The 27,530-nt window shown below is 38.0% G+C and overlaps 1 long non-coding RNA gene across 1 annotated transcript in view; it reads left to right on the forward strand.

Annotated features, from left to right (window-relative positions):
• Nucleotides 1–18,091, forward strand: part of LOC144084454 (uncharacterized) — a 34,043-nt gene extending 15,952 nt beyond the window's left edge. The window contains exons 2-4 of the long non-coding RNA XR_013303816.1: nt 1,685–1,816; nt 15,471–15,553; nt 17,936–18,091. This is a non-coding gene — a long non-coding RNA (uncharacterized LOC144084454). The remainder of the gene's footprint in view (nt 1–1,684; nt 1,817–15,470; nt 15,554–17,935) is intronic.
• Nucleotides 18,092–27,530: the final 9,439 nt, after the last annotated feature.

Genomic DNA, 27,530 nt, shown 5'->3' on the forward strand with positions numbered 1-27,530 from the left:
GAGCAGCCACCATCATTAGTTTGTGATCTGATTCAATTATGAGTGACCACTTTTTCAGAGTAAAATAGCATATGCAGTCTTTCTCTCACTCTCTCTCTTTTTATATATTTGTTTTTGGGTGTGATATTTTCTGTCCAATCACTCGTGTCCATCTGTTCAGTAAATCCACCAATGGTCATGAATTAGAGAACCAAGTTTACGATGCTATCAAAATTTTCATGAAGAATGCACATAGACATGTAGGTTTCCAAAAGTTGAACAAAACTCAGTAGTTACTTTTAGAGCATCGTGTAGACTTACTGCGCAGTGAGCAGCTCATTAGCAGCCACAAACAACATAATCAAAAGAACGCTTGATGTTCATGGTGACAATTCTACAAGAGCAAATGAGGTATAAGTAGGTATTTGTAAGGAATGAGATAAATGTGTCATATTTTGACAGTCTCCGACTGTGAATTAATTGGTTTGAGTCTACAATTCATTTGGGAAAAAATAGACAATATATTCCACCTTTATTCTTATGTTGAGTTTTGCCTGCATTTAGTGGCAATATTCCAAAAAATGTTCGCATCACTAAATTCTCCCACGAAAGACAATAGCTTCCTCCTTGACCCATGCTCTCCATTCACAAAGCAGACATAACCTAGCAATTTTTGCTGACTAACAAATAACGTTGAAGATTAAGAGGAAATAAAGCACAAAAATTCCTCTTACAACTTGTCAGCTTCTCCATCTTCTCTGTCAAGGACACTCTTCAAGGTATAATTAGTCACCCATTCAGTCTTACATTAACACCTTGCTATTATTCTGATGTGACTGTCATCAGGCCTGTCATTATTTTTGCTGAAAGCACAATTCCACAGGCTGACTGCTGGATGATGTATTACCTGTCAGATTAAAAATAATCACCTTAACTTACATTTTGGAACGGTAGAACAGTCATGCACAGGTGTGGTGACTTTGGAGAAAAAAAAAAAAACACCTCTGCCTCGTCCCGCTGGATCCTATGCAGTGCGGTCTTGGCACCTGTCATCTCCACTGGCCGTCACTTTTCATGGAGAGTAGGGGGTGGGGGGGCTATTTGGGAGTCACTGGACAGCACACAGCAGGTGGCAGAGGATACCCATATTCGCTTTCTTCTCACTTCTCTCCCAGAGGCCAAACGAATGCTTGGGAAATGACATTTTGCTACTTTCACCCTGCTTCAACCTACTACCTCTTCTGCATAACAACACAGTGTAACCCAAATTACACTTTGGTTTTGCCCAATGCTGATCAATAGGTTGTGTAGAGTTTACCTTCTGTTCTTTGTATGCTTTTCAGAGTACACTGACCAGCAGGTGTACCAAATGTTTTATCTCTCTTGCCTACAAATAACCTGAAGAAAAATAAAGGATAAAGTCATTCATTCGTATTCAGCATGACATGATTATTGGGATTATTGTTATTTATCATGAAATGAAATGAATTGGAATACGTTTCTTGTCTAATGTGACTCCTAAAAGAACAGACATGAATCATTAGCTTGTTAAAATGACACTGAAATAAAAGGAGACAGATTGTTTGCTTGTTTGACCTCTTCTAGTGTTCAAAACCTATTTTTTTGCCAGTCACTTCTAATTCTAAATTCATCTGAAAAATGAGCCATGTTATTGATTTGTGCTCTTTTTGCCTCTACTTTTCAGTTGGAATCCTATCAAGCTGAGTTCCTCATTTTTCCACAGAGACATTCGACACTCATCTGATTCAAGCAAAGATTGATGACGGATACATTTGGGTGGTTTTGGAAAGCCGCATCCCATGAATATTTAATACATGTAAGTGTTCCTTCGCCGATTCCAAATCCAGATGGAGTATTTAGTTTCTTGTGTTGTTTCCTGTTGTTCAAAGTAGGCAGCATAATGGTGGCCACCCACCCACACTTCGTAGTTAATCTTTGGAGAAACATAGCAATTTCAGCATATTTATGTTACAAGGTTTGGATTATTGTCTAGTGACAACCGAGATACCCGTGTTAACTACGTGTTGAGGTTATTTGTCCTCCATTTGCAGATATAGATTAGATTAGATCGAATCTATATCTGTAAATGGAGGACAAATAAAAAGGATAAAACAAAATATAAATATAATCTTTATATATATATATATAATATAATAAATAATAATATAATATATACTATAATTATAAATAATATTATTATACATACATCTATATATAATATAATAAGAAATAATAATATAATAAAATATTTAAAAAAAGACTGTGCACATCAAACCACACGTCTGTAAACAGGCCTATTGCCCAAAGTCACATGAGATTCTCCTTTGACTGATATAAGTGTATATAGATTTGTACATGTAGGAAAATGGGTGGTCAGATTTATGCTTTGGAGTCTATGCAGTTGGTATCAATACAAAGGGAGTCTTTTGTTATCTATTGTATCGAATCTCATCAGAATGTACAGCTGTAAATGATTTTTATGTTAAGGTCTGCCGCATGAACACACTGCATTTTTAAAACTCCAAGTTTACCTGAAATGGCCCATTTCTTTAGCTCATTCCAATGAGTTTGACCTTGACACTAGCTGCGCTTTCAGAGTAGATTCCAGGTCATATGCATCAAAGATGCTATCGTAAGGAGGAAGTCATCACCTTGACCGATAAACACACTTGAACAGAATGTGGGAGTCCTTTTGACTAATGAGGGAAAATAAATTAATGGGTGTTCAAAGACTTCCCTTGATTGAACCACTCATGTTTTGTGAGAACCATACAAGTAAACACGCAAGCAAGCACCTGGTATAGTGTATGTTAATTCATTCATACATTCATTTTCTTAACCGAATACTAATATCAGTGTTGCTATAGTACAATATACAGTATGACATTGACCTTACTTGCACTCAGCAATATAATTGCACCAATAATTGGACTCTGCTTTCCGTTAGCCATTGCTCACAATCTAAAAGACCCTTACATTCTTTTTCTTAACTTTTGATCATTTAATTTGAACCAACGTTTAAAATCTCTCATGCTCTTTGAGAATCCCTGGCAATAGTTTCATGGTTTCCCTCTTGGTTGGCTCATCCACAACCGACAGTTTAACTTTCATCAAACTAGGACCCTTCTTTTGATCTGCTGATACCCGAACATGCTTTCAAGCATGTATTCATTCATTAACCGCAACTAAAGTCTGTTAATCTAATTTCAGATTCAACTTTGCAAGATAATTTCATATCAACTAGATTATGTTTTGATTCCATTTAGTAAGTAATACTTTTTCATTTGAACTGTCTAAGAAATCAGATTAAGAATTGTATTTGTAACCAAAGTATATGTTGAAAAAGGCACAAGAAATTTGTCGCTAGTAGTAGAAACCACTCAAGCACTATAGCAAAGGGTGGGCTTAGGGGAAGGGGGTTGGATACAGTGTAAATCTATTTATTTACTGTCAAGTCGAGGTGGCACATTGTAATTCTAACATTATCACTGGGTCTTGTTGCACAGCTACCAAGTAAATTTGTGCCAAAGCATCATCCTGATTGAAAATAAATAAGGAAGATTGCATATGGCACTTTCAGCAAGAACTTGGCCTCTTTATGCACCATTACTTTTTAAAAAGTTTAATCCTGTACTGTGCTGCATTCACATTAAGTCATACCTTACGTCTAATCACGTTTTGGAAAGGTGCCTGACACTTGCCATAAAACTCCTCCTTTATCATCTGAGTTTTAATAAAGAAGGTATTTCTTTGGGTTTCACAGCACTCCTGTAAACCAAGCTACTTTTGTCATTAGAGCCTCGATTCCCTTGTATAATGCATATTACAGCCTCGAGACCCTTTAGTAACATGTAGCCCTCAATTGTTGCTTAAAAATATATAAGTTGGAAGCATTCTGAGAGTTGGATGTGATGCATTGTAGCGTGCATATAAAATATATACAAAATGTTTGTAGTGTAGGAACAATAATACTAATATGAAATGGGGGGAAAAATCCAGTCACAATTGGAGAGTATATTAACCCGCCAGTGTCTACCTTTGGTAGTGCAGATCCTATTAGTGAGAACGAGAAGGAGCAAATGAATCTACATTTCACTCTATCAGCAAGTACGAGGCTAACATTAGGAACATTTAGTAAGACAGCAAAGATAGTTATTACATCTCATACATTACTGAAATAACAACATAACCTTGCATACCAATATCATCACAACAAAGTACGGTACAATCTTTTTTTTGACTTTTAATATTAATATTTAATTTCTTAACAATCGTTCTTGTTAGTGCAGGAATAGTGAACAGTATTGTAATGGGTGAGTTAAATATTTGTATAGGGAAGGTTTTAAAAGTCCAAATAATATTAAATACAAGACATAAAAACACCGTCCCTACATTGTGAATATTCACCGATTTGGATTGGATAACTTTATTCATCCCGTATTCGGGAAATTTCATTGTGACAGTAGCAAGAAAAGGCATAGTTATAAGTTAGACAGTACAGTCGCAAAGGCCGCAGAACAACAAAGCAAAAGTACAAAGTAAATCAAAGTCAATGGGATCATTAAGACAGAAAAGCAGTAAAAACACAAAACGAGCAAGAGCGGACGGAGCTACCGCCACCGGCTGCCACTTGAACGGCGCCATCTTGGTTTCGGTAGCAAAAACGAATAGACTGAAAAAGACGTTGTAAAATTGCGGCAGATTTTGAACCTATCTACCATGCTAAATGAGGGATTACTGTACTGGGATTTTCCACATTTTGTAATGCCTCACTTGATTTTTTCTTAATAAAGATCTGAAAGTACCTACAACAATATATCACAGTTTGTGGATTAAATTAAACCATTAAATTTGGATAAGATAGCCCACAGCCAGTGAATCTTGCAGATACTGCAGATACGGTGATTTCTTAGACACTAATATTTTATTAACACTGTCAAATCTTTAGCCTTGAGGACTCCCATAGTTTCTCAAAGCTCCTGTAACCTTTGAAGGCTGATTTACAGAGCAGCTCTCAGCTGTATAACTCCAAGATATCGGTACTAAAGAGGATTCTGTTTTTTTTTTAAATGTAGCTATGAGAGGTTTGAAGTGTGATTCACTGCAATTTGAAAAAGGAGGTGACAGCTCAGGAAAAAGAAACATCACCACCGGGAGCGGCTGCATTTTCAGCTCAATAAAAAGTGTTACAAGGGGGGGTTCTTCCAAGAGCAGCCTGGAGCTAATGCACATTACACATTTGCCCCTAGCTTGGAAGAAAATGTAATGCTGTGCACCCACCTACCAAAATAAGAAGAAAAAAAACGATGTATAGAAAAAAACTGGAGACAACAAGATCTGCCCCTGAGCTAAAAAAAATACAAAAAAGGAAATACTGTTTATCAATACAAATTAAGACCTGAAATAGTACAAATAATACATAAACTACTGAACTTTCTCTTTTTTTTTTATTTATATGAACATTCATAGATATGAGCCCATTTGGAATCAAAGTTTTATCATTTCCTAAGCAATGCGCTTTCCTTTCTTATTGTTTACTATGCTTTTCTAACCCACTCGTTTGTGCATTGGTTTGCAAAACATTGTTTTTCCTGCACATCTCCCGACTGTCCATAAAAGAAAAAAAATCACAAATCAAAACCTCAATTGCGTTGATGAATATTAGACTTGGCTCGTTTGAACAAATCAGATGTAAATAGTGAAACTACACTTCTGCAGGTGTCTATTTTAAGAAGAGAGTAACACTTTATTTAATTTTTCAAAAAGGCATTGTATGTGCCAACCACTGTAAAACAGTTTTCTGAATAATACAAATGGAATTGGAGTTTGACATCAATTTCACTCAGGGAATAAATTGAATACTTATGAAAGCCTTAGGCAAATAAAGTCTTAACCCAAAGAATGATGTATTGAGGGAAACAATAACATTAACTCTTTAAAGGAAGGATATCAACCCTGAATAAAATGGGGTAGCATTTGATTTGACACTAATAACATAACAAATAGATCTTGTCACACTGACTTAAGTCAGCCAACACAAAAATATGGTGGTAAAAGAAAAACCCACACATTACACTGCTGCCAAATACAATAAAGACTCCGATACACCAATTTTGCTATGGTCTAAGTCTCAATTTTTCAGCAGCGTGCAAGAGCTGTCGAGATAAATCGAACATTACTGGTCTCAGCTTGGTAATCGTTACTGCTTTTCAATTTTTTTATGTTTTGCATAATACTATACAGGTGTTGCAGTTTATTTTTAGTGACAATGAGAACATTACACCTCTGTCTGAAACACTTAGTTTGCTCTTACAATGGTAATCCAGATTCGGAAATGTAATACATATCTGGATATGCACATTGGCAGGCTTCTGATTATGAATTCTAGTCAAATTTATATTTGCATATTGTTGGGAAACTGATTATAAATTTGCTGCCAATACTCCAAATTCTAATGGACGTCTAGTAGCGATAATTCATTCATTTTCTGAATGGCTTATCCTCAAAAGGGTCGCAGGGGGTGCTGGAACATATCCCAACTACCTACAAGCACGTACTTTTTCCCCTAATAAAGTTTTTGTTCTGAAAGGGACTGTGGCCTGTCCTCAGTCTCAATCAGGAAACTCCGAACATATATTGACAGAGCTCTGAGTAGTGAAACCACAACGCTGGCACGCACTACTCTCTCCATAAAAATCTGTGATGCAGATTCCCTTGACATTTTTATCAAACTCCTCAAACACCATCTGCTCACCAAAGCCTACATTTAGTGACTAGAATACAGACACTCACAAATATGTAAATTTTAATAAGCCTCGTGAGTTATTAAGTGTCCTTGGGTCCCTGATAATTGAAATATATGATACAATTTACCGTATGTTACTACAAATAACTAGGTTTACCATTAAAAAATAGTGTAACATAAAGGAGATATACATTGTGGGACATTTTCAAAATAACCCAAGGATCAAGAACTTTTTATATGTAAATTTGTCTACATGCAAATGAAATTGTTTCCTTTTAAAAAGGTTGTGTGATTACCATTTGCTCATGGTTTAATGGATTTTCAATTTAATCTGTACAAATTGCAGTTTACAGCCACAGCAAACAAGAAACAATTTTGTTCAGTCTTTAAAGATTATTGAAGATGTAATTAATTTATTTCATGATGTAAATTGAGCAATTATTGAATGATATGATAACCCAAGAAATGACATGTGCATAATTCTCTTTGAGTAGAAACAGTTTGACAAGAAGCATTTAAACTTGGCACACGTGATTTATTTGTTACCTTGGAGTAAAAATTAGACAAACTATTTGCAGTTGTGTAAAACAGCAGGAATGAAAGAGTGGTAAATTGGAAAGGCACAAAAGCTCCAAGTACATATTAAACAAAAAGCTATGTCCTTATTCCAGGAATATTTTTCAATGTTAGAGTAATGTGATTCTTAAAAAAGAAAAAAAAGTGAGATGAGCATTCTAGGCATGAAAAGCTTGTCTCAGAGTCTTTCACAGTAAATAATGATAGTAGTAGTAGTAGGCGTATCATATCACTTGACCTCTGCTATTTATGATCATCCTAATTAAATGTTTTACTTGAATGATATTTTTTTACGAGATTTCTAACAAAACCTGCTTTTTTAAATAAGCAAGCAACAAAAACGATTCTTGGCCATGTTACAGACGCATTCTCGAATTAACATTTGCCTAGAAATACGCCCCTTCTCCTCACCCCCATTTCTCCACTCAGAGGCTTATCCTGGAAAGACACTTGTCTTCTATGAAAGACTAAGCTCATGTCACAGTGGAGCAAGAAGGCTGAGGGCAACGAGGATTGCAATTGATCCTATCCTAAACAATAGCTCTTGAGTAGAGCTATACACTCTGGGAGGACAACTCCATTTTCCTTATCACATCCAAACCTGAGTTTTTTTTCTTCCTTTTCATAGCAGTAAACAGTCAGAAAAAAAACAAGAGTGACCTTTGCAAGAATAAGCATGAAACAATGTGTTATATCGAGCAAGAAATTGGAAAACCATTACAGATAGACAAGCATGCCGATGTACCTTGCCACTGATTAGTCTGATTAGTTATGTAGAATGACAAACAAAACAGCTTTTTAAAAAAAGTATGATGAATGATGGCCAGTTCTGAGAAAAACTTATTTTCAACACATGTCCAAGCAAGAGTTTTATAATGTTAATCATTTTTGAAATCTGAGTGCTAATCTGATCCCTTTTCATCACATCACCACGGGTGGAATTCTCAAGCAGATTTATAGAATGTGACTATTTTCCACGGTGTGAAAATCCAAAAATGTTTCTCTTATCTGGAAATGAATCTTCCAATTACTCTCAGGAGTGAAACCGTGCAGTAATTTTCTGCTTCACACAGGATTTAACAGTTAGATAAACTAGGTCACGAGAATATAATATGGTATATATTTTTACACATATTATTAAATACATACATATTCCATGAAAGGGTTTTGTGATTCGTACAAACGTCACCCGTTACATTAGATTAGATTAGAACTATATTTCATCCCGTATTCGGGAAATTTCTTGGTTGCAGTAGCAAGACAGACATAAGACACACAAGGCATTGTAGACCTAGGTAAGAAACTGGAGCCACACACAGGAAGTCCACAAGGTGGGGACCTTCTGCAGACTGAGACTGAGGTTACCACACTGCTTTCCTGTCTACATTTTTTTTCTATTAAAAATAACATTCTGAAGCTAATTGCATCGATAAAATGAAGAGCTGTTTGAGATCCCTTCCAGGCAGGAAAGCCTTCATGAAACCTTTAATGTTGTGTGATTTTTGGAGAACCCGAGTAGCAAAGTATTGATGATCTGGCAGATACTCGCACATAGTACGATTAAGGGACTGCCGATGGCTATTTGTCATAGCTTGCATCGCAAATTCTCAGCCACATCCACACAGAGCTAATGCATTCAATTCTTAGGGTAAAAATGTATTTATGACATCAGGGGACATCGATTGTTGCTGAGGGAGATATTTATCCACTCAGGCGGCCCAGTGGGCGAGTGGTTAGCACGTCCGAAAGAGTTTTTACAGTCACTGTTCATTTTTGTTTCAGCCACAAAGCTACTTTCATTTCAAAAAGAGTAATAATGACATGCACAAAAAATTGAAATATCTTCTTTTATATTTCAACTCAAGAGATTATGCGACAAGAGCAACCGTTAAATGAAATTGCCTTTCATGCTTCATTCTTTATTTATTTTTGACACTATAAGGAAAGCTTTTTATAGGCAATCACCTTCAGAAGAAAACCATGAAAAAGACTGAAACAGGTAAAATCAATTACCATGTTAAAATATTCACTTATACAGCATTCTTATTTCAGAAGGCTGTTCTTGCCTCTATTAAAGTCTTGTTTTCACGCAGTGTTCCACTGAGTTCTTTTTCTCACATGGGGCTATTAAAGCTGCCCTTTAAAGCTTTATAAAGATTTGCTTTGGGGCTCAGAACTACATTATGACGCACATATTTGGTAACACATGATATTGTGTTATAATACATTCGATTAAATTATTTAGTCGAGATCAGTAATTGCTTGTTTGTGATTTCAGATCAAGGAATGGATGATAAATTTGCATGTTATCCTCGGGCTTGCATGGATTTTCTCCAGGTACACCGGTTTCGTCTCTCATCCCAAAAATGAGGTTGGTGGACTGTTTGAACATTCAAAATTGTGTGTGTGAATGGTTGTCCGTCTCCTTGCGCCCTGCGATTGTGTGGCCACTGATTCAGGTTGACCACTGCTTGGTCTCCATAGTTAGCTCCAGAACCCCCTGCAATTCTTGAGGATAAGCCGTTCAGAAAATGAATGAATTTTTCCAATGGACATTTCCGGCATACGACTGTGATTTCTATTTTCTATCTCCACCTTTCGAGGAATTGTAGGTGTTACACAGTTTTCATGCATTTCACTCAGTGTCAAGAGTTATAAATAATTTAAATCCCTCTACAAAGGAGAGAGATTCTTCTCCATGTTTGCAAATACTGCTTAGGGCTCAGTGTGTGTGTGCACACAATACTGGCAATAGCATTCAATAGGAGTGGCGGTACAGTAGCGGTGGACAGACTTATTAAGCTTTCATGGCACTGCGGGGCCTTTCCAGATACAAGGAAATGATTGTCCGAAAAGAAAGGAAAAGAGCAAAACCAAATTTACTGAGGGAAAACACGAATACGGTGAGACCTGGACAAACGCAAACATATGCAGATAATCTGATAGGGGGCAGACCATGGCAAAGAGTTTAAAATAGAGATGCAGGGGTCTTTGTGAGACAATGAGGAAGTAGATGACCTGAGACACAACAACAGGTGAAATCAAAGGGTAATCACATGGAAGAGGTACACAAAAGGAAAAAGACAATAATATTAAAATAAACAAAAACAAATTAAACCCTAAAGCAACTCAGACCTTACAAATTGGGCAACAATCCTTTAAATGTGAAGCTTAGATAGCAATTTTTGCAATTTAGAACAGCTGAAAACAAACTTCTGTCTTTCAAATGAATGCCCTTCATTATCGCTGAGGTTTTCGGCAATACAGAGTGCAATTATTGTTTTATAGACTTGGAGTCATAACAAACTTTGCATTGTAAGTGCTGTCTCGAAAGACCACTTCCATGTTCTGGCCAAAGTCCCCACAAATTGAAGGTAATTAGGAGGCGAAAAGGGCATATTACAATTTTGTCTGCCTCTCTCTATGGTCATAAGTAGTATTTTGGTGCCAAGTAAATGATTCACATCTTGCATGATGCAAAACTCAAGTGCTCTGGGGTGGCCAAACCGGCCCTTGAGGGCCACTATGCGTTCAGGTCTTTGTTCCAACAATCCAGCACAGACACTTTGACCAATGAGATTTCTGCAGAAAACAAGAAGCACCTGTCTGCAATCCACTGATTGCACTTGTAGGACACCAGATTGATGAAAAGGTGTCCTTTTGATGGGTTGGAATGAAAACCCGCCTGGAATGCTGAAGATGTTCCAGTTTCTATTGGCAACTGGAGTGGCTCCATCTCAATAGCATACCCACCTTCTCCTTGCTCCACCCCCTGCAGTCAAACAGCTATGAATAATGAGATACAGCCCCATGCATTAATGTAACAGCATGGACCCTGAAGGGGTGTGCGGCAGCAGGTGATTGTTCGCAGCCCTCCGTGGGGCTGTCAGTAAACATGTGCCCCCTGTAGCGTGGGCCATTTGAGTAGGAGCAAACGCTCAAAGCCCTCGTGCTGCATCCTGGGAAATAGCCAATGAGTGTCTCCCCAAACTCAAAGCTGAACGGGAGTTTTCTAAGCCACCTGTCTTCGGATGATTTATGAGTAAATTTGTTCAAATGTTTTAAAAGGTGAAAATAATGAGCGTGTCAGTGACTGCATCAGAATGTTTGAAAAAGGGAAACGTTCAATATCTCATTCATTCATTTTCGGAACCGCTTTATCCTCATTAGGTTCACGGGGGTGCTGGAGCCTATCCCAGCTGACTTTGGGCCAGAGGCAGGGATACTCTGAATCGGTGGCCAGGGCACAAGGAGACCGACAGCCATGCACTCTCACACCCATACCTAGGGGCAATTTAGAGTGTCCAAACAGCCTACCATCCATGTTTTTGGATTGTGGGGGAAACCGGGGTACCCGGGGGAAACCCACGCAGGCCGGGGGAGAACATGCAAACTCCACACAGGTGGATGTGACCTAGATTTGAACCCAGGACCCCAGAGCTGTGAGGGCGACGCGCTAATCACGTTCAATATTTCCATGTAATATCCAATTTGAGCTTGACCTGGCCGACAGATGTTACCGTCAATCTGTTAATTCACTCTAACTAATAAGGTGCTTATTGGGTGAATTGGTGGAGGGTTGGGTGCTGCCTGCCATCTAAAATAAAATAAAAAAGTGGTTCTACAATAAAGATTTAAAAGGTGTAATCTCATAAAACACACTTTATTGCTCAGTAAAACAGAAACTGCTGGCTGCGTTGGCACTGTTCCATAACCAAAAGCCACTAATACATCAAAAGTTACACCAGTTCCCATGAGCTATTCAAGCATTGGGTTTAATATTTCTATTTTGGCTGTTACTGTCATCATAGATTTTTGTTTTAACACACAGACAATTTATTGACCAAAAAGCCTGGTCAGTAAATGGATCCGAAATGGAAGTCCTCTTCACATGTGATTAATTGATGTGTAGCAGTCAGCACTTAGTTTGTAACCCAATCTATAAATAGCCAATCTGGAGAATCTGAATTGCCCAATCTCACTGTTAATACATTCAGCATAAACTTTCTGGCATAAACCTCTCCCACTTAAAAAAAATGGTGCAAAAGGAAATGTCAAAAATATGCAGACAAGCGTGGAATCTTGAATATTTGATAATATCCCAGACACAACATATTACTTAAGGCATCAGCTACTTGCCACCATTACGGGCATCCAAACACTCACACTGGCTCCAGTAAATTACAACAGATGAAACATACATATTCCATTGCTAAAATGGACTTCGTGTGCTCTCTCCCCCGAGCTCAGAGAGGCAGACGTCTTGTCATTACACCGACATTAAGGGTTCATATGAAGTCTGTGAAGCCATTTAAACATTTCCAGACTGCATGTCTTCATTAACATGACGTGCATTTTTTTGCTTCATCTTAAGATACTGTGTGCCCTTTTTATTTGCCAGATTAGCATATGTGAACATGGCTGTATATACTTTAGCAAAGAAATCTCTGTGATGCTTCCTGACACACTTTTTAAACTACGGACAAGTAATGATAAAAGACTTCAATCAGCATCTATAATTTGTCAGAGCTCTAAAATATGGGCCATGAATCCTGAATAAAAAGGAAAATTTATACTGCAAGGCGTTCTATCAATTAGCAAATGAATGTTCGTAGTTATTAATTACTTCTTGAACATGGCTGCATTTTGAGGACAATAATGATAAAAAATAAAAAAGTTGTTTTAAATAATTTTACAATAAACAACACTGCTCTGTTAATATCTAGATTTTTTTTTTTTAAATTTAGGAAGCTTAAATTTTATTTTCAACTGCGACGCTTGTGAGGATAAATGGTACCTAAAATGCATGAATGAATCAACTCTTTTTCAGGACAGATACATTTTTAAAATTTGTTAGTTAAGAGTAGTTAAGAGCACATATTCAGTTTCTCACTTTTTGCTGCTGGGAAAATAATGACTTTTAACATATTCTTTCTTCTTACGTTTAAAAACATTTCTATATAAGGTGCGCCTGATTAGACTGCACTGACTCATCGTGGATGTGGGATGGATTGTACTAAAAATTATGCAAACAAAACAGAAAATAATTGCGGGCGTTTGTTTTGCTGGGGAAAATATTATAATTGATTTTCCATCATAATTAATCTTAGCATAACCTGTTTTATGTATCACCAAACAGCTGCTATTTATTCTTATTACTGCTGTATGATTCATTGTCAATGGTCTGACTCAGACAGACAGTGTGTAAAGAAGTTACAATTTTACCTTAATCATTTGTGTTATCTACTTTAGCCTTCCCTTATAGAAGGTAAAGCTATTTTTCCATCTAATTTATATATTGAATATAATCAAAAGGTGCAATTAGACTTGCACAAATAACAAATGTAAAATTGGAGATTAGAGATGTACTGTTAAGTGGGAAAGATTAGCCATTCCCCAAACCATTAGTTGCTTATTGTTAATTATTATTATTTTGGAATGAAAATGTAGCTCAGCTTTCTATAAAAAGCAGTCGTCCATCCCCTGAGAATGTCACTGTATTTCGTGAATGACAGCTGCTGTGTTCACTGCATTCCAAGTTGCAGAACTACTCCTCCCTCTATGAAGATTCCCTTGTGCATCCTCCAAACAAACACTTGTCAGCATTGTTGACATCCCTGTGAGTTTTTATTTTGCCCAACAGCAGTGGTAAAACGCTGAGACTACATTTCATTTTGTTACTGCTTCTCTCTCTCTCTCTCTTTTCTTTTAATTTTTATTTTACGAACTGCAGTTGGCTTCCTTTTAAATTACATTGCACCACCCACACACACAGACGCAGTCCCCAAAGGACGAACAGAATGAGTTAGCACTTTAAATGGGAAGCACTCAATTGTTGCTCTAGTGTTGTTACCTGCAAAAGGTCAAGTACTTCATTAATGGCAGCGCATCTAAAGGAGAGGCTGTGAGGTCAATTCAAGTGTGGATAAAAGAACATTCTCAGCAGACACTGGTCCGAACATTCGCTATTGCTGTTCGGGTGCATGATAGTACAAGTATTTATATAACTATGCCAAAAGAATAACCCTCTATTTTTCCAGACTATATGTCACACTTGAGTATAAGTCGGGCAAACCAAAGAATCCACAATGAAGAGGACCAAAAAAGGAGTATTTGGCATTTTTGGGAGGGCATTTATTTTATTTTATCCAAAACAAAGAGACATTGCTATTCTTGAAGTGACTGTGTTGAGACATGTCAGCCCGTCTGTGCTCTTCTTATTTTGAAGACATGGACAGAACGGCAGCCATGAATCATTTATGAAACCCCCAGTCGGAGAAAACGCAATAAGACACGACCGCATATCGTAAAACCTACACGCAACCTTAATATGAATCACCTGCCTCCTTATGTTACCCAGTGAGATCTGATTTATGCACAGCCCCAATAACCCTTCAGCTCCCTTATTTATTCATTTCAATTCAAAATTTAAAAAATTATTTATTAACGTGACATTTTATATTACGTGAGACTCCTTGGGATGGAAAATAACCTTTTGATATGGGTTATTTTAGTCGCTACTTCAACTACCGGATGTTGTTAGGCAAACTGAAATAGCGATAAAAACGTCCCAACATTCAACAAATTATGACTGAGCTCTCTCTCTATTACATTGTCTTATTAGATTTAATTTTGGCTGTCATTTTTTATCAAAGCCTTTGCGGCCTCCAAAACCTGGTGGTGAAGGTTCTCTGTGTGTGCCTGACACGGCAGACGGTCCCATATATCCTTCACGGAAGTTTTATTGGCACATCAACATAGCTCTAACTGTAAAACAACTTTTTATTTTTATTTTTTTAAACCAGATCAAGAATATTCACCAGGAGGCTTTCTTGCTTGTTTGCCTTCAGTAAATTTTACTTAATTTTATGATGCCTTGCTGAGAAATGTCTAAATGAATGTTCTATAGTGTGAAAACCTAAATAAGAGGCAGTCATCCATGTGTGCCTTTATGTCATATGAATATACATTAAGTTATAGAGTCAATAGAATCAGTTGGTGGTAAAGAAAAATCCATATTTTTTCATTTCCTAGTTGCTAGGTCAATGTTGACATAACAGCATCAGCTGCTCTATTCCAAGTCCTAGCCATTGAGAATCCCTGTTTGTCAAAACTGCAGTAATTTTTCAGTTCAATTATTTCTCTTTAGGTGCTTGTAAATGGACAGAGGGAAGTAACGTGGCTCCTTGACTACACCAACTCACCTGGACAACATTAACACGGCATGGAGAGGTAAAAAAAAAAGTCAATATTTAAATGGTGAACTGCTATTAGCGACAGCAGATATTTCCCTCACTAGACGTTTATTATTCTTGACAAATTTCAACATTATTAGTAGGAATGTTATGGGATCAGTCAAACACAAGTACGGAAGAGTCCCTTCATTATTCACTGTACTGCTTTAACGCTTGACTGCTCACTGAAAACAAAGCGTATTCATTGATCCTGGGATATTAAATATTGATTCACACGTCAGGACAAATCCCAGAAGCAGAAAATGAATTTCATCTAAAAATGCACATTTTTACCTCGTGGTACAAAGCAATCAAGCGGCTCATCATCTTCATCAAAACAAGGATGATGATCAGCTCTGTGACAGTCACACGCACAAGAACTGGGAGTGTTGTGATAATTAGAGTCTTCCTGCAGGGCTCATATTAGTGAGCAGACAATTCTTTTTGTGCTGCACCAGTCATGCAGTAATCAAAGTGCCTCAAAACACATCACATTCTCCATCACAATACAAATTTCTATATCGTTTATAGATTTTTTTTGTGAGGACAGGATAGATGTCACTTGTGATTAAAAGGACATGTTACGCATCACACTTATGAATCTATTCATTTTCTATACCGCTCATTTTTTACTATCTTTTGGGTCAGTTGGTGCCTGAGTTCATTTTGCAAATGGTCGGTTTAATTCCAAGTTTTGAATTATTTACAATTCTATAGAAATGTTCTTATTTAAATTTGTCATCAATCAGCACCAAGTAACTGTCTTTATTCAACTTCATAGATTCTACTGAATTAAAAAAATATTGTAATGCAGAAATTCAGTGAAAATCAAGTCCCAACACACTTTGTGGTTGTTTGTTCTAATTTTTTATTCTCCCCTTGTTCATGTTTTTATTTTCATTATTCCCTGATGCCTGATGTAAAAGCAAACTTTACAAAGGCAAAAAAACACCTTGATTTTTCCATTGCAAGATTTCATAGTCTCCGAGGGAAGGAGAGAAGGAAAACATCATTATGTGGGGTAGAAATGTACCTGTAATAAAGCCAAATGGCACTGAAAAGTGCACTTGTCAAACATGATAAATGACACTTATACACCCTAAATGTGTTAGGTGCCCTTGCTACATTGACTCCGCCCCCTCCAAAGGGTGGCTTGGAGCTCCCAACACTAAACCTTCCCTTTTGGATTTTAATACCGAGACAAGGTCTCATGCAAATGAACCTCTTAGCCCCCTACATAATGCAAGGAGAAAAAAAATATTTATTTGACATATGTAATCAGTTTGCCTTGTGTTTTTCTCATCACTGTAATTCATGTTAATGTGCAGCTTTAGTGTCATGGGCTGTCTGCCTTCCAGTTTTGTCCTCAAAGTCTAGTCAGAGAGGACTCCATTATGCAAATGATCACACACAGAAATAGTGCACCCGTCCTAAAATTAACATACAACTCCACTTTATTCTCAACTTGGTTAGTTAGGGTTTACGGAACAATGAAACACAATGGTTTAAATAATCTACTCGTACAATAATTAGAAGCTGCCCTTAACCTGTATTACCAAAAATAATAAATAAAATACATAAAATAAAAACATAGACAACTTTATATCAATGCAATCAATAATTTAATTTTAACAATAATCCAATCTAGGAAACAAACTCACAATTGTATCTCTAAGTCACCATAATGTTTCCTACTTTTAATGTTTAATTTTGAATAATTCTTTTTTTATGATGACTTTTTTATAGATTTACCTTTACAACTTCCTGTCGTATTGCACCTGCTATTGATACTGGTGAAAAGAGAGCAATAAAGAGTGAATGAATCTCAATTACATTTTCATTTGATTTAGAAGGCTAGTATAAAAATGCACCTCCAGGTCCATGAGTATTTATACCTTTCTTATTAAACGTGGTCAGACGGAGACACTTCTATTAAGAGATTCCGCTTTCCAGCACACAACCATGAGGTTTCTAAACAAATAGTGAACAAATGAAATGGAAACCAGTGTGCTCTGGTGTACTGCTGTGAAATAGAATCCACAATGTGTGTCTCAAGTTCGAGGAGAGGGCATGAAAATTGGAAAATGGATGATTATAGAGAGAGCGAATTACACTGGTGTGTCGAATGAAAAGGACGTCTGCTATATCCAGCTGAGATGGAGACCTAAGAGAGGGAGGGGAAAATGGCAGCAAATGAATGCAAAAGACAGGGACAACAATGCAGAAAAGGGAGGATGACATTAGAGAATAAACATTTTGCTATAAATACCTCTTCAAGACTCCGTGAGTGTTCGACTATTGGTGGAGAGGGTGCCCGCTGAAAGAAATCCGAGAGCCTCCCATTGTTATTTCATTATTCCTGGTGTTATGTGTTCCCCAGGAGGGGAGCAAATTTACTGTAGAGAGGGATGTTGGCTACTGGAAAAGAAATCAAGTGAGCAATCAACCCACTGAGAGAAATTCAAGTAAACCAGCAGGTAAAATGATGGATTGCACTGAAATAAACTCTTTGCCTCGTTGGATTAATGTAGAGCAATATTGTGTCAAGCCTCACATGTATTTTAATGATAATGTGAAGTGGTGGCAATATAAATAGGCGGAAATTTAAAAAGTCACACCCATTACAGGTAGATGTTCTGACAAACAAAGAAAACCTTTTTTTTTGTGCTGGGAATAACAGTAAGTTTATAGCCTCTGCAGTAGTACAGAGTAGCTGATAACATACCCACGGGAGACTGTCAGTTGCCATAAAATCCCCAGGATATCATATTTGTGGGAGAAAAGTTGGAGTAAGGCAGAACAAAATACAGAAAATGCTCGTACTGCAAGCAAGAAAAGATATTTTATCTTAAAATAGAAAATTGCAGCAACCATAGATCATATTAACCATTAAGAACGGAAAACAAAGTCTTGACACTCTCCACACGACATGATAATAAATAATGATTAGGTTTAGTTTAGGATTGTTGGTAGTTTTGGTAAAGAAGTGGCCAGGTCTTCATTATGTGTGCGTTTTAATTGTCTAAGAACCGCAAGGTAGTTGTTCTGAACTACATTTATTGTCTCTGGTGACAGCTGCCCCAATTTACTCCCATGTGATGTTATACCAGTTAATGCGTAAATTAATGTGGGATCAAATGAGGGTTACATGATTGGAAAATGTGATTTGTGTGAGGTGTGTGGAAGTGACCTTGAAAGGTTAAAGAGGTTTTCTTCATGGTTTCTACATCCATATGCCTCTTAGATGAATTATGAAATGTCCTTTAGTTCCACTTTGGGCACTTCAAGTGTTTGCCTCACATTGACAAAAAACAGTATCGAGAACATGACTATTTTGTGTTTTATATATACTGTAGATATATATTTATATCAGGATCGTTGGGTAGTTCCAAAGGTGGGATTTGAAGAGGGTAAACAAACTTGTATTGCTAACTTGACATTTAAGAAAATAACATGTTTTGTCAGTACAACATGTGGGTGCTTTATGAGCAAGTTTTGAGCATCGTGTGGGCAAGCCATAGAAAAAAAAGTCCAAGTAGAGAGCACAAAAAATATTTTTGTGACCTAACTAAGTTAGAGATGTGTTAAAAAAAGAATTTTAATAAACTATACTTAGGCTTAAGGCCATTGTTTTTTGGATTGATTTTTCAATGTTACTCTGTGATCGGCTGGCCACCGATTTAGGGTGGGCTGGGATTGGCTCCAGCACCCCCGCGACCTAATGAGGATAAAGCGGTTCAGAAAATGAAATGAGATTTTCAAAGTTACAATTTACATGAGATTTTTTTGTTGAAGAAGACTATCTTCTCAAATTGTTTTTGTATTGAAGAGCAGATGGGCTTCTACATTATGCATGCTTAATAAACTTGAGTTCAAGATTAGTGCCGGTTACGGTCTCCACTTTGTTTATTGGTGTTGACATTATTTTAAAAAGAAAGGCTCTATCTGCATAGACGTTATTAAAATTTAATCCATGATCTGTCTAGTGATTGTTCTCTTGGGAGGACCATTTCATTTCTATATATAGCCAATTCAAATTTACGGTATTTTACTTCCACTTAATTAGTTTTCAGTGTTTTTTAAATTATGGGCTCACATTGAGTTTTATGAGCGCTACTGTGTGCATGTAGTTACCAGTGGTGGACTGTCAGAGCCTGCAAGGCCTTCTCTGTAGGCCTAAAAAATATCTGAATCACAGACTGATGTTAATCATATTGTGTCCATGAATACTTATTCAATAATTCCAAATTGCCCGTCAGCTTCCTTTCATTGCTTTTCCTCTGGTTCAGCTGCTTCCAGGGGTGTGTTTTCATATTTAAGCATTTAACCAATCACATTTCAGCCATTATTTGTTGCCAGGGTAAGAAATCTACCTGGAGGCCTTCGCAATCAGTTCTGCAGGCTCTGTTGCAAAAAATACGCGTCAGTAAAACTGTTGCGTTAACCAATCAGATTTCGAGTTGGCGACACCAACAGGCGTAGGAATACGTCATCACTTTCACAAACTATGATTGGCCAGTGATAGAGTGGACTAGCCAGAGCTACCACAGTTCATCTGCACAAGTAAATCTATTGTTGTGTTGATTTAATGGCGGGTTTGTCAACCCGCAATGGCTGAAGGAGGAGAAGAAATGGATATGGTTGAAGATTTACTTTCAAAGCCATTTCGACAGGATAGTCTTGACTTTCAGCACTTGCTTCGATGGCGATATAAAAGAAGGAGGAAAGAAAGGACAGATTTTGTGCACAAATAAAAAGGATGATTGGTGAGTAAAATGTGGCTATATGTAATCCCAGTGGTGTGCCGTCAGGGCCTTCATGGCCTTCTCTGCTGGCCTAAGAAATATCTGAATCATATATTGTTTTGTCCATCAATACTCTTAAATAATTCCAAATTGTCTGTTAGCTTCCTTTCATTGCTTTCCCCCTGGTTGCACTGCTTCCAGATGTGTGTGTTCATATTGAAGCATTTAACCAATCACCTTTCAGCCATTATTTGTTGCCAGGGTCAGAAATCTGCCTCAAGGCCTTCACAATCAGTTCTGCAGGCTCTGCTGCATTAAACAAGCGTCGATAAGACTGTTGCTTTAACCAATCAGAATTTGATTTGGTGACACCATGGCCTTCTCGCAGGCGTAGGGACACGTCATTGCCTTCTCACAGTCGTAGGGAAATGTCATCGCTTTCACCAACTATGATTGGCTAGTGATAGAGTAGGCGGACCAAAGCCAAAGTGAGCCAGCCAAAGATCGCAAACTCCACCCATAATGGATGACAAAGGCAAACAAATGGATTTGGTTGCAGATTTTCTCACAAAGCCATTTTCCAGACGGATTTTTCCAGAAAAAAATGGACATCATTAAGAAAGGGCGGTCAACACCGAAGCTAGAGAAAAGAGTGTGTCTGCCACTTTCCGTTCGCTAACTATGAGCGCTACTGCTCACAGGCTCCTTCCTACATAAATGGTTGTTTTTATTAAAGGAAAAGACTTGGTCTTTTTATTTTTTAAATAGAAAAATGTTCATTCATTTTCTATATTGCCCATCCTTGGTTGCAGGTAAAGTGGCAACACTTTGTAGTGTAGAGGTTCGTTTGCCTGACTGCCATGCGGCCAAGTGCGGTTCGACTCCTAGTGTGGTATCATTTTGCCCTTAAATATAGGCTACCGTGTGTAGTCAAGGCTTTCCAATTACAACACGGTAAGGTGTGGCCACTTCATGGTGTAGAGCAGGGGTCTCAAACCGGTCCTCAAAGGGCTGCTGTGGGTGCAGGTTTTCATTCCAACTCAACAAGAGAATACCTTTTGCAAGTGTAATCAGTTAATCAGTTGTTTGCAGCCAGGTGCTACTTATTTTAGAAAACACCTGATTGGTTAAAATGTCGGCACTGGATCGGTTGGAACAAAAACCAGGACCCACTGCGGCCCTCTGTGAAATCGGTTTGAGACACCTGGTGTAAAGGTTTGTTCACCTGACTGCCATGCAGGCAGGTGTCGTTCGTATCCCGGTTGGGAAAGAATTTCCCTTGATTATTTCTATATATGTATAGTCAAGACTTTCCAATAATGTCGAGTTAAAGTGTGGCCACTTCATGATGTAGTGGTTCTGTTACCTGCCTGCCATGTGGGCAGACAGGGTTCAAATTCCAGTTGGTAATCATTTTTCCTTCAAATAAAAACAACCGTGTGTAGTCAAGACTCCAAAAATAACAATGTTAAGTGTGACCACTTCATGGTGCAGAGGTTTGTTCACCTGACTGCCATGTGGGCAGTTTTGGTTCGAATCTCAGTTGGGAATTATTTTTCCTTAAATAGAAACAACCTTGTGTAGTCAAGACTCTCCAATAATGACAAAGTAAAGTGTGGCCACTACATGGTGTAGATGTTCGTTCACCTGACTGCCGTTTGGGCAGACAGGGTTTGAATCTCGGTGGACGATGAACCATTTTGCCATTAAAAAAGACTAAGTCATTCAGTGTTTCCTTAAATAAAAGCACCAAATGACCATTTATAGGCGGGCCGCCTCATGGTGTAATGGGTCAGTCACCAGGAACCCCCCCCTCCCCCAACTGTCTCCCGGTCAGCCGAAGGCTGACCGGAAATATTGTTTTGCTAAAAAAAATGACTAAGTCTTTATTTTAATGATTACCCATTTACTGAACTACATAGTGTAGTGATCAGTCAAACAACAGTGGGATTTGAACCCCAGCTGCCCACATGGGAGTCAGGTGAACGAACCTCTAGGCCACAAATTGGCCACACTTCACTTTGTCATTATTGGAAGGTCTTGACTACAAATATATAGAAACAACTAAGGGAAAATGTTTCCCGACCGGGATTCGAACCCCAGCTGCCCACATGGTAGACAGGTGAGTTAACCTCTACGCCAGAAATTGGCCACACTTCACTTTGTCATTATTGAAAGGTCTTGACTACAAATATATAGAAACAACTAAGGGAAAATGTTTCCTGACCGGGATTCGAACCCCAGCTGCCCACATGGGAGACAGGTGAGTTAACCTCTACGCCACAAATTGGCCACACTTTACTTTGTCGTTGTTGGAAGGTCTTGACTACAAATATATAGAAACAACTAAGGGAAAATGTTTCCCGACCGGGATTCGAACCCCAGCTGCCCACATGGGAGACAGGTGAGTTAACCTCTATGCCACAAATTGGCCACACTTTACATTGTCATTATTGGAAGGTCTTGACTACAAATATATAGAAACAACTAAGGGAAAATGTTTCCCAACTGGGATTGAACCCCAGCCTCCCACATGGCAGTCAGGTGAACAAACCTCTACGCCATGAAGTGGCCACACTTTATTTTGTCATTATTGGAAAGTCTTGACTCCACATACATAGAAATAATTAAGCGAAACTGTTTCCCAACCAGGATTTGAACCCCAGCTGCCCACATGCCCCTCAGGTGAACAAACCTCTATGCCACAAATGGACCACACTTTGCTTTGTCATTATTGGAAGGTCTTGACTACAAATACAGACGCTCCCCTACTTACGAACGCAATTGGTTCCGAGCGATTGTTCATAAGTTGAATTTGTTTGTAAGTTGATTCAGTGCTATATTTTGTATTATAATTTATGTTTAAGGCCGATATAAGTATATTGAAGGTTTATATAAGTGCATTTGTATGTTTAAGGCTTGTATAAGTAACACGCATTGGTTTGTACTGAAAAAAAAACATTTAATAAAATGGAGAGAATATGTACAGTACTGTAGAGAGAGAGAGAGAGAGAGATTTATGTATTAGAAACTGGCCAAAAGAAGCGACCTAATGACGATTGCACAGTTTTCTTCTTTTTTTCCATCATAAATGATGCGGTAGCACTGTATGGCATCATTCAATTGATTTGCAAACTTTGTCCAACGTTCAATATTTGGGTCCTGCTGCTCGATCTTTCTGTTTATAAATGGTACTGACGGTCGAACGATTCAATGCCCGTGAAACGCTCACCACTCTCACGCGCATCAAGCTTCGTTATTATTGCCACTCGTTTCAAATGAAATGGCTTGCCTCTTCCTTGCAACTCCCTCAATAGAAGCCTTTAGCTTTTTACCAAGCATATTCAATATTGGATGCATGAGATATTTAATGATACAAATGAAAAAGGTTCTTTGCACACTGGAGATACATTCACGCACTTCCGCACTGCAACGAAGAAGAAGGTAGATGCTGGGTGAGCTGAGCTCTCACAGCGCCAGGCGTCGGTATTAGCGGCGGAAAGAAGTACTACTCCGAAAAAGGCGCAAAATACAAAATTGGACTTGCGAACATTTTTGGACTTAAACGCAATTTGCAGACATGTTCGTATGTACCGTTGTTCATAAGTTGAATGTTCGTAAGTAGTGGAGCGTCTGTATATAGTAAGGCTTTTTTCTTTAAAAAATCGACATAGTATAGTAAGACTAAGAAAGTCGGAGAATAAATCTGACTTCTGATTCTTCTCCTAGTTATTGCTGTGGTCCAGTGGCAAAAATATTGGTTCAGAACTTGAGGTGGGAATCAGGAGTGAGTTCAATTCCACTCTTTGCAATTCACAAATTGTTTATTGAGGTAATGAAAAGGATAAATATAACTTCCAATCACTTCATTTCAGAAGTCACTGTGGTCCAGTTGCAAAGACAAATTGTCAGAACTTCTGGTGGACTCAAGTTCAAATCAGGAGTGAGTTCAATTCCACTCTTTGCAATTCTCAAATTGTTTATTGAGGTAATGAAAAGGATAGATATAACTTCCAATCACATGATTTCAGAAGTCACTGTGGTCCAGTGGCAAAGACAATGGGTCAGAACTTCAGGTGGACTCAAGTTCAAATCAGAAATGAGTTCAATACCACTTTTTGCAATTCTCAAATTGTTTATTGAGGTAATGAAAAGGATAGATATAACTTCCAATCACATCATTTCAGAAGTCACTGTGGTCCAGTGGCAAAGATAATGGGTCAGAACTTAAGGTGGACTCAAGTTCAAATCAGGAATGAGTTCAATTCCACTCTTTGCAATTCTCAAATTGTTTATTGAGATAATGAAAAGGATAGATATAACTTCCAATCACATCATTTCAGAAGTCACCGTGGTCCAGTGGCAAAGACAATGGGTCAGAACTTCAGGTGGACTCAAGTTCAAATCAGGAATGAGTTCAATTCCACTCTTGGCAATTCTCTAATTGTTTATTGAGGTAATGAAAAGGATAGATATAACTTCCAATCATATCATTTCAGAAGTCACTGTGGTCCAGTGGCAAAGACAATGGTTCAGAACCTCAGGTGGACTCAAGTTCAAATCAGGAATGAGTTCAATTCCACTCTTTGCAATTCTCAAATTGTTTATTGAGGTAATGAAAAGGATAGATATAACTTCCAATCACACGATTTCAGAAGTCACTGTGGTCCAGTGGCAAAGATAATGGGTCAGAACTTCAGATGGACTCAAGTTCAAATCAGGAATGAGTTCAATTCCACTCTTTGCAATTCTCAAATTGTTTATTGAGGTAATGAAAATGATAGATATAACTTCCAATCTCATCATTTCAGAAGTCACTGTGGTCCAGTGGCAAAGACAATGGGTCAGAACTTCAGGTGGACTCAAGTTCAAATCAGGAATGAGTTCAATTCCACTCTTTGCAATTCTCAAATTGTTTATTGAGGTAATGAAAAGGATAGATATAACTTCCAATCACATCATTTCAGAAGTCACTGTGGTCCAGTGGCAAAGACAATGGGTCAGAACTTCAGGTGGACTCAAGTTCAAATCAGGAATGAGTTCAATTCCACTCTTTGCCATTCTCAAATTGTTTATTGAGGTAATGAAAAGGATAGATATAACTTCCAATCACATCATTTCAGAAGTCACTGTGGTCCAGTGGCAAAGACAATGGGTCAGAACTCCAGGTGGACTCAAGTTCAAATCAGGAGTGAGTTCAATTCCACTCTTTGCAATTCTCAAATTGTTTATTGAGGTAATGAAAAGGATAGATATAACTTCCAATCACATCAATTCAGAAGTCACTGTGGTCCAGTGGCAAAGACAATGGGTCAGAACTTCAGGTGGACTCGAGTTCAAATCAGGAATGAGTTCAATTCCACTCTTTGCAATTCTCAAATTGTTTATTGAGGTAATGAAAAGGATAGATATAACTTCCAATCACATCACATCATTTCAGAAGTCACTGTGGTCCAGTGGCAAAGACAATGGGTCAGAACTTCAGGTGGACTCAAGTTCAAATCAGGAGTGAGTTCAATTCCACTCTTTGCAATTCTCAAATTGTTTATTGAGGTAATTAAAAGGATAGATATAACTTCCAATCACATCATTTCAGAAGTCACTGTGGTCCAGTGGCAAAGACAATGGGTCAGAACTTCAGGTGGACTCAAGTTCAAATCAGGAGTGAGTTCAATTCCACTCTTTGCAATTCTCAAATTGTTTATTGAGGTAATGAAAAGGATAGATATAACTTCCAATCACATTATTTCAGAAGTCACTGTGGTCCAGTGGCAAAGACAATGGGTCAGAACTTCAGGTGGACTCAAGTTCAAATCAGGAGTGAGTTCAATTCCACTCTTTGCAATTCTCAAATTGTTTATTGAGGTAATTAAAAGGATAGATATAACTTCCAATCACATCATATCAGAAGTCACTGTGGTCCAGTGGCAAAGACAATGGGTCAGAACTTCAGGTGGACTCAAGTTCAAATCAGGAGTGAGTTCAATTCCACTCTTTGCAATTCTCAAATTGTTTATTGAGGTAATGAAAAGGATAGATATAACTTCCAATCACATTATTTCAGAAGTCACTGTGGTCCAGTGGCAAAGACAATGGGTCAGAACTTCAGGTGGACTCAAGTTCAAATCAGGAGTGAGTTCAATTCCACTCTTTGCAATTCTCAAATTGTTTATTGAGGTAATGAAAAGGATAGATATAACTTCCAATCACATTATTTCAGAAGTCACTGTGGTCCAGTGGCAAAGACAATGGGTCAGAACTTCAGGTGGACTCAAGTTCAAATCAGGAGTGAGTTCAATTCCACTCTTTGCAATTCTCAAATTGTTTATTGAGGTAATGAAAAGGATAGATATAACTTCCAATCACATTATTTCAGAAGTCACTGTGGTCCAGTGGCAAAGACAATGGGTCAGAACTTCAGGTGGACTCAAGTTCAAATCAGGAGTGAGTTCAATTCCACTCTTTGCAATTCTCAAATTGTTTATTGAGGTAATGAAAAGGATAGATATAACTTCCAATCACATTATTTCAGAAGTCACTGTGGTCCAGTGGCAAAGACAATGGGTCAGAACTTCAGGTGGACTCAAGTTCAAATCAGGAGTGAGTTCAATTCCACTCTTTGCAATTCTCAAATTGTTTATTGAGGTAATGAAAAGGATAGATATAACTTCCAATCACATCATTTCAGAAGTCACTGTGGTCCAGTGGCAAAGACAATGGGTCAGAACTTCAGGTGGACTCAAGTTCAAATCAGGAGTGAGTTCAATTCCACTCTTTGCAATTCTCAAATTGTTTATTGAGGTAATGAAAAGGATAGATATAACTTCCAATCACATTATTTCAGAAGTCACTGTGGTCCAGTGGCAAAGACAATGGGTCAGAACTTCAGGTGGACTCAAGTTCAAATCAGGAGTGAGTTCAATTCCACTCTTTGCAATTCTCAAATTGTTTATTTAGGTAATGAAAAGGATAAATATAACTTCCAATCATGTATAGGCGGGCCGCCTCGTGGTGTAGTGGGTAAGTCACCTGCCTGCGACGTGGGTGTCGAGGGTTCACGTCCCGGTGTCGCCAGTCAACGACTGTATGGTGTCGGCAGTCGGCCGAAGGCCGACTGTCGAACACCACCAGGAACCCCCCCTCCCAACTGTCTTCCGGTCAGCCGAAGGCTGACCGGAAATATTGTTTTGCTGAAAAAAATGACTAAGTCTTTATTTGAATGAAAAAAGG

The sequence above is a fragment of the Stigmatopora argus genome, chromosome 11 (assembly GCF_051989625.1).
Source record: "Stigmatopora argus isolate UIUO_Sarg chromosome 11, RoL_Sarg_1.0, whole genome shotgun sequence".
NCBI classification, from domain to species: Eukaryota; Metazoa; Chordata; class Actinopteri; order Syngnathiformes; family Syngnathidae; genus Stigmatopora; species Stigmatopora argus.